At 39.1% G+C, this 8,990-nt stretch overlaps 1 protein-coding gene across 8 annotated transcripts in view; it reads right to left on the reverse strand.

The window, feature by feature from the left end:
- The window catches only part of PEX14 (peroxisomal biogenesis factor 14), a 141,483-nt gene that overhangs the window by 41,734 nt on the left and 90,759 nt on the right, over positions 1-8,990 (reverse strand). The gene's annotated exons all lie outside the window — the stretch shown is intronic.

The raw sequence follows: 8,990 nt of genomic DNA on the forward strand, positions 1-8,990 counted from the left end.
TATATTCATTTCTCTTTGCCCTTCCTGTATTTGTGTCTTCATGTAGAATCATTTTCTTTCTGACTGAAAACTCCATTAGTGTTTCTTTCAGTGCAGGTGTGCTGGCAATGAATTCTCTCAGTTTTGTTTATCTAGAAATGTATCCTTCACTTTTGAAAAGTGTTCTATTGTGAAATAATGTCAGACTTAGAGAAAAGGTGCAAGAATAGTAGAAAGAACTCTCATACCTTTCACCCAGATTCTTCAAATCTTAAATTTATTACTTTGTACTATCACTCTCTATCAATCTGTCTATATAATTATTTTCCCTGAACTGTTTGAGATTAAGTTACAGACATGATGCCCCCTTTCCCCTAAATATTTCAGTATTCCTTTCCTGATTTGGGGAGGGGGGAGTACATGCTCGTACATAATCACAGTATAATTATCAAAATCAGGGAGTGAACATTGTCAAATTTATACCTGTAACTCAGACCTCTCCTCATACTAATCCATGTGTCCACCTGACACCTCCACCTGGACGTCTACTAGCGATCTCAAGGTTAGTATGTCTAACACTGAGCTCCTAATCTTGCTCCACCAAACTGCTCCATTCCTAGTTAATGGTAACTCCATCCTTCTAGTCACAACACCAAAAACCTTGGAGTTATCCTTAATTTCTGCTTCTCTTTCAGGCTCCAGATCTAACAAATCAGGATATTCCGATGATTTACTTCCAAATAACATCCAGGGATCTGAGGACTTCTCCCAGCTCCGACCCTGGCTCTCCAACTGTCCATTCTTAACACGGGCATCCAGGGTGATCCTGTTAAAGCTTAAATCAGATTATATCACTCCTCTGCTTAAAACGCTCTGATGATTTCTCATTTTACTAAAAGTAAAACCGAAGTTCTCACATGGATCAATACTCACTTCCTGTCGATGCTGTGACCTTACCTCTCACCATGACCCACCCACCTTGCCTACACACGAGCCTCCTTTCTGTTCCTAGAATTTGCCAGACACGCTCCTTCCTTAGGCTTTTGCACAAATGGTTCCCTTTTCACAGAACTCTTTCTCCCCAGAAATCTGCATGGCTTGCTTCCTCATTTTCCTCAAGTTTTTACTCACATTTCATTTTAGTAGGGCCTTTCCAGAGCACTCCATTTAAAATTGCAACCGTCCAAGAACTCGCTATTGCTCTTACTCCACTTAGATTCGATTTCCCTTTTGTTGTTGTTTGCTAAATGTTTATTTACTTCTTTGGCTGCGCCGGGTCTTAGTTGCAGCATGCGGGATCTTTAGTTGTGGCACGTGGGATCTAGCTCCCCCTAAATTGGGAGCGCGGAGTCTTAACCACTGGACCACCAGGGAAGTTCCTCGATTTACCTTTTATTCTACTTATTGCTGTCTCTCTTCTTCCCTGACATTAGAATGTAAGCTCAATGTAGACAGGGATTTGGGGTGATTTTATGCACTGCTATATTCCCAGTACCTAGAACAGTGCTCAGGTTCTATTGGTACTTGGCAGATGTTCAATAAAACTATGTACAAAGAATAAATAAATAGAAACCTGATATCCAAAACACATAAAAGTAATGCTGCTAAGGTTTTGGGGGAGCCAGGTAGAGCATGGAGAAAACCCAGAGTCCCACCTTCTTGATCCCCTCTTTGCCCCTGAAGCATCTCTTTAGAACCTCCAAGGAGCCCCAGAAAAGAGCGTACAAACTGTTGCCATATATTCACCCTGTGCTAAGGCACACTATTTTGTTTTTCAGCCCATGACATGCTTTGCACTCTCCAGTCTTCTGCCCCTGGGGCTCCACCCACTGCAGTAGCTTTCTCCCAGGGCTTCTCGGAGCTTGTCAGTTGTTCTGGGTTATCTCTTCCACCACCAGAGCTTTCTCTGATCACCCCAGCCAGAAGCATTTTTCTACAGTGATTACTATCTATATAATATTTCTCTGATTGTCAAACACAGATGGCTTTGTAACCTTCCTTTTGTCTCGTACGGTTTTCTAATGTTGCTGAACATCACTGTCTGCCTTATTCATTGCAGTTTCCCCCGAAGCCTGAAACACTGACTGACTTGAAATGGGCACGCACTGAGTATCTGTTCACTGTGTAAGTGTCAATAAAGCGTACTCGTTTTTAGCAGACTGCAGATTTTTAGTAACTCTAAAGAGGCACTTGTAACAATTGGTGACAACCCTTTCTTTCTTTTAAAAAAGACTTATTTATCATAAAACTCATTATCACTTTTACCATTAACATTTAATATTATTTCTGAAGCTCTATCCCATGCAATAAGGCAGGACATAAAATTGAAATGTCTAAGAACTAGAAAGAAGGTCACAAAATAATCAACTGTAGACAATATGACTATATATCTAGAAAAATCAATTAAAACCACAAGAAAGTTTAATGAGATGGCTAGATACATATTTTTTAAAATTCAGAGATTGGGTCAAGATGGCGGAGTAGAAGGATGTGCTCGCACTCCCTCTTGTGAGAACACCAGAATCACAACTAACTGCTGAACAATCATCTACAGGAAGACACCGGAACTCACCAAAAACGATACCCCACATCCAAAGACAAAGGTGAAAGCACAATGAGACGGTAGGAGGGGTACAATCACAATAAAATCAAATCCCATAATTGCTGGGTGGGTGACTCACAAACTGGAGAACACTTATACAACAGAAGTCCACCCGCTGGAGTGAAGGTGCTGAGCCCCATGTCAGGTTTCCCAACCTGGGGTGTCTGGCAACAGGAGGAGGAATTCCCAGAGAATCAGACTTTGAAGGCTAACGGGATTTGACTGCAGGACTTCGACAGGACTGGGGGAAACAGAGACTCCATTCTTGGAGGGCACACACAAAGCAGTGCGTGCATCAGGACCCAGGGGAAGAGCAGTGACCCCACAGGAGACTGAACCAGACCTACCTGCTAGTGTTGGAGGGTCTCCTGCAGAGGCGGGGGGTGGCTGTGGCTCACCGGGGGGACAAGGACACTGGCAGCAGAAGTTCTGGGAAGCACTCCTTGGCAAGAGCCCTCCAGAGTCCGCCATTCACCCCACCAAAGAGCCCGGGTAGGCTCCAGTGTTGGGTGGCCTCAGGTCAAACAACCAACAGGGAGAGAACCCAGTCCCACCCATCAGCAGACAAACGGATTAAAGTTTTACTGAGCTCTGCCCACCAGAGCAACAGCCAGCTCTACCCACCACCAGTCTCTCCAATCAGGGAACTTGCACAAACCTCTTAGACAGCCTCATCCACCACAGGGCAGACAGCAGAAGCAAGAAGAACTACAATCCTGCAGCCTGTGGAACAAAAGCCACATTCACAGAAAGACAGACAAGATGAAAAGGCAGAGGGCTATGTACCAGATGAAGGAACAAGATAAAACCCCAGAAAAACAACTGAATGAAGTGGAGATAGGTAACCTTCCAGAAAAAGAATTCAGAATAATGATAGTGAAGATGATCCAGGACCTCGGAAAAAGAATGGAGGCAGAGATAGAGAAGATGAAAGAAATGTTTAACAAAGACCTAGAAGAATTAAAGAATAAACAAACAGAGATGAACAATACAATAACTGAAATGAAAACTACACTAGAAAGAATCAATAGCAGAATAACTGAGGTAGAAGAACAGATAAGTGACCTGGAAGACAGAATGGTGGAATTCACTGCAGCAGGACAGAATAAAGAAAAAAGAATGAAAAGAAATGAAGACAACCTAACAGACCTTTGGGACAACATTAAACACAACAACATTTGCATTATAGGGGTCCCAGAAGGAGAAGAGAGACAGAAAGGACCCGAGAATATATTTGAAGAGATTATAGTCGAAAACTCCCCTAACATGGGAAAGGAAATAGCCACCCAAGTCCAGGAAGCGCAGAGAGTCCCATACAACATAAACCCAAGGAGAAACATGCCGAGACACATAGTAATCAAAGTGGCAAAAATTAAAGACAAAGAAAAATTATTGAAAGCAGCAAGGGAAAAACGACAAATAACATCCAAGGGAACTCCCATAAGGTTAACAGCTGATTTCTCAGCAGAAACTCTACAAGCCAGAAGGGAGTGGCATGATATACTTAAAGTGATGAAAGGGAAGAAACTACAACCAAGATTACTCTACCCGGCAAGGATCTCATTCAGATTCGATGGAGAAATCAAAAGCTTTACAGACAAGCAAAAGCTAAGAGAATTCAGCACCACCAAACCAGCCTACAACAAATGCTAAAGGAATTTCTCTAGGCAGGAAGCACAAGAGAAGAAAAAGACCTACAAAAACAAACACAAAACAATTAAGAAAATGGTAATAGGAACATACATATTGATAATTACCCTAAACGTGAATGGATTAAATGCTCCAACCAAAGACACAGGCTTGCTGAATGGATACAAAAACAAGACCCATATATATGCTGTCTACAAGAGACCCACTTTAGACCAAGGGACACATACAGACTGAAAGTGTGTGGATGGAAAAAGATATTCCATGCAAATGGAAATCAAAAGAAAGCTGGAGTAGCAATACTCATATCAGATAAAATAGACTTTAAAATAAAGAATGTTACAAGAGACAAGGAAGGACACTACATAATAATCAAGGGATCAATCCAAGAAGAAGAGATAACAATTATAAATACATATGCACCCAACATAGGAGCACCTCAATACATAAGGCAACTGCTAACAGCTATAAAAGAGAAAATCGACAGTAACACAATAATAGTGGGGGACTTCAACACCTCACTTACACCAATGGACACATCATCCAGACAGAAAATTAATAAGGAAACACAAGCTTTCAATGACACAATAGACCAGATAGATTTAACTGATCTTTATAGGACATTCCATCCAAAAACAGCAGATTACACTTTCTTCTCAAGTGTGCACGGAACATTCTCCAGGACAGATCACATCTTGGGTCACAAATCAAGCCACAGTAAATTTAAGAAAACTGAAATCAAATCAAGCATCTTTTCTAACAACAATGTTATGAGATTAGAAATCAATTACAGGGGGGAAAAATGTAAAAAACACAAACACATGGAGGCTAAACACTACGTTACTAAATAATCAAGAGATCACTGAAGAAATCAAAGAGGAAATCAAAAAATACTTAGAGACAAATGACAATGAAAACACGACGATCCAAAACCTATGGGATGCAGAAAAAGCAGTTCTAAGAGGGAAGTTTATAGCAATACAATCCTACCTCAAGAAACAATAAACATCTCAAATTAACAATCTAACCTTACACCTAAAGGAACTAGAGAAACAAGAACAAACAAAACCCAAAGTTAGCAGAAGGAAAGAAATCATAAAGATCAGATCAAAAATAAATAAAATAGAAACAAAGAAAATAGCAAAGATCAATAAAACTAAAAGCTGGTTCTTTGAGAAGATAAACAAAATTGATAAACCATTAGATAGACTCATCAAGAAAAGGAGGGAGAGGACTCAAATCAATAAAATTAGAAATGAAAAGGGAGAAGTTACAACAGACACCACAGAAATACAAAGCATCCTAAGAGACTACTACAATCAACTCTATGCCAATAAAATGGACAACCTGGAAGAAATGAACAAATTCTTAGGTATAACCTTCCAAGACTGAACCAGGAAGAAACAGAAAATATGAACAGACCAATGACAAGTAATGAAATTGAAACTGGGATTAAAAATCTTCCAACAAACAAAAGTCCAGGACCAGATGGCTTCACAGGTGAATTCTATCAAACATTTAGAGAAGAGCTAACACCCATCCTTCTCAAACTCTTCCAAAAAATTGCAGAGGAAGGAACACTCCCAAACTCATTCTATGAGGCCACCATCACCCTGATACCAAAACCAGACAAAGATACTACAAAAAAAGAAAATTACAGACCAATATCACTGATGAATAAAGATGCAAAAATCCTCAACAAAATACTAGCAAACAGGGCTTCCCTGGTGGTGCAGTGGTTGAGAGTCTGCCTGCCGATGCAGGGGACACGGGTTCGGGCCCTGGTCTGGGAAGATCCCACGTGCCGCGGAGCGACTGGCCCCGTGAGCCACAATTGTTGAGCCTGCGCGTCTGGAGCCTGTGCTCCACAACAGGAGAGGCCGCGATAGTGAGAGGCCCGCGCGCCGTGATGAGGGGTGGCCCCCGCTTGCTGCAACTAGAGAAAGCCCGCCCTCGCACAGGAACAAAGACCCAACACAGCCAAAAATAAAAATAAATTAATTAATTAAAATAAATAAATAAATAAATTTTAAAAAATACTAGCAAACAGAATCCAACAACACATTAAAAGGATTATACACCATGATCAAGTGGGATTTATCCCAGGGATGCAAGGATTCTTCAATATATGCAAATCAATCAATGTGATACACCATATTAACAAATTGAAGAATAAAAACCATATGATCATCTCAGTAGATGCAGAAAAAGCTTTTGACAAAATTCAACACCCATTTATGATAAAAACTCTCCAGAAAGTGGGCATAGAGGGAACCTACCTCAACATAATAAAGGCCATATACGACAAACCCACAGCAAACATCATTCTCAATAGTGAAAAACTGAAAGCATTTCCTCTAAGATCAGGAACAGGACAAGGATGTCCACTCTCACCACTATTATTCAACATGGTTTTGGAAGTCCTAGCCACAGCAATCAGAGAAGAAAAAGAAATAAAAGGAATACAAATTGCAAAAGAAGAAGTAAAACTGTCACTGTTTGCAGATGACATGATACTATACATAGAGAATCCTAAAAATGCCACCAGAAAACTACTAGAGCTAATCAACAAATTTGGTAAAGTTGCAGGATACAAAATTAATGCACAGAAATCTCTTGCATTCCTATACACTAATGATGAAAAATCTGAAAGAGAAATTAAGGAAACACTCCCATTTACCATTGCAACAAAAAGAATAAAATACCTAGGAATAAACCTACCTAAGGAGACAAAAGACCTATATGCAGAAAACTATAAGACACTGATGAAAGAAATTAAAGATGATACAAAGAGATGGAGAGATATACCATGTTCTTGGATTGGAAGAATCAATATTGTAAAAATGACTATATTACCCAAAGCAATCTACAGACTCAATACAATCCCTAACAAATTACCAATGGCATTTTTTACAGAACTAGAACAAAAAGTCTTACAATCTGTATGGAGACACAAAATACCCCGAATAGCCAAAGCGGTCTTGAGGGAAAAAAATGGAGCTGAAGGAATCAGACTCCCTGACTTCAGACTATACTACAAAGCTACAGTAATCAAGACAATATGGTACTGGCACAAAAACAGAAATATAGATCAATGGAACAGGATCAGGATAGAAAGCCCAGAGATAAACCCATGCACCTATGGTCAACTAATCTATGACAAAGGAGGCAAAGATATACAATGGAGAAAAGACAGTCTCTTCAATAAGTGGTGCTGGGAAAACTGGACAGCTATATGTAAAAGAATGAAATTAGAACACTCCCTAACACCATACACGAAAATAAACTCAAAATGGATTAGAGACCAAAATGTAAGACCAGACACTACAAAACTCTTAGAGGAAAACAGGAAAAACACTCTTTGACATAAATCACAGCAAGATCTTTTTTGATCTACCTCCTAGAGTAATGGAAATAAAAACAAAAATAAACAAATGGGACCTAACGAAACTTAAAAGCTTTTGCAAAGCAAACTACAAACAAGACGAAAAGACAACCCTCGGAATGGGAGAAAATATTTGCAAATGAATCAACGGACAAAGGATTAATCTCCAAAATATATAAACAGCTCATGCAGCTCAATATTAAAAAAACAAACAACCCAATCAGAAAATGGGCAGAAGACCTAAATAGACATTTCTCCAAAGAAGGCATACAGATGGCCAAGAAGCACATGAAAAGATGCTCAACATCACTAATTATTAGGGAAATGCAAATCAAAATTACAATGAGGTATGACCTCACACCAGTTAGAATGGGCATCATCAGAAAATCTACAAACAACAAATGCTGGAGAGGGTGTGGAGAAAAGGGAACCCTCTTGCACTGTTGGTGGGAATGTAAATTGATACAGCCACTATGGAGAACAGTATGGAGGTTCCTTAAAAAACTGAAAATAGAATTACCATATGACCCAGCAATCTCACTACTGGGCATATACCCAGAGAAAACCATAATTCAAAAAGACACATGCACCCCAATGTTCACTGCAGCACTATTTACAATAGCCAGGTCATGGAAGCAACCTAAACGCCCATCGACAGACAAATGGATAAAGAAGATGTGGTACATATATACAATGGAATAGTACTCAGCCATAAAAAGGAACGAAACTGAGTCATTTGTAAAGACGTGGATGGATCTAGAGACTGTCATACAGAGTGAAGTAAGTCAGAAGGAGAAAAACAAATATTGTATATTAATGCACATATGTGGAACCTAGAAAAATGGTACAGATGAACTGGTTTGCAGGGCAGAAATTGAGACACAGATGTAGAGAACAAACGTATGGACACCAAGAGGGGGAAGTGGTGGGGGGGTGGGGTGGTGGTGTGATGAATTGGGAGATTGAGACTGACATGTATATACTGATATGTATAAAATGGATAACTAATAAGAACCTGCTGTATAAAAAAATAAATTAAAAAAATTTTTTTAAATTAAAAAATTAATAATAATAAAATTCAGTAGCACTTCTATGCATTAGTAAGAATTTAAAAGTAAAATGAAAAGAAATTCCTTTCACAGTAGCAACAAATTTACTATGAAACAAAATTACTATGAATAATCTTAAAGTATGTTAGATGTATAGAAAGAAAATCTTGGAAAGAGAAATAAAAGGATATGGAAATAAGGGGGAAAGCCCTCTCAAACTAATTTGAAAAGTTTGACACAATTCCAGTAAAAATCCCAATTATTTTAAATTTTCTCAAAAGTTTTAAAAGCTTATCTTGTATAAGCACATAAGAATGAACAAATAAGA

The sequence above is a fragment of the Balaenoptera borealis genome (genome assembly GCF_965194805.1).
Source record: "Balaenoptera borealis genome assembly, chromosome: 1".
Lineage (NCBI taxonomy): Eukaryota > Metazoa > Chordata > Mammalia > Artiodactyla > Balaenopteridae > Balaenoptera > Balaenoptera borealis.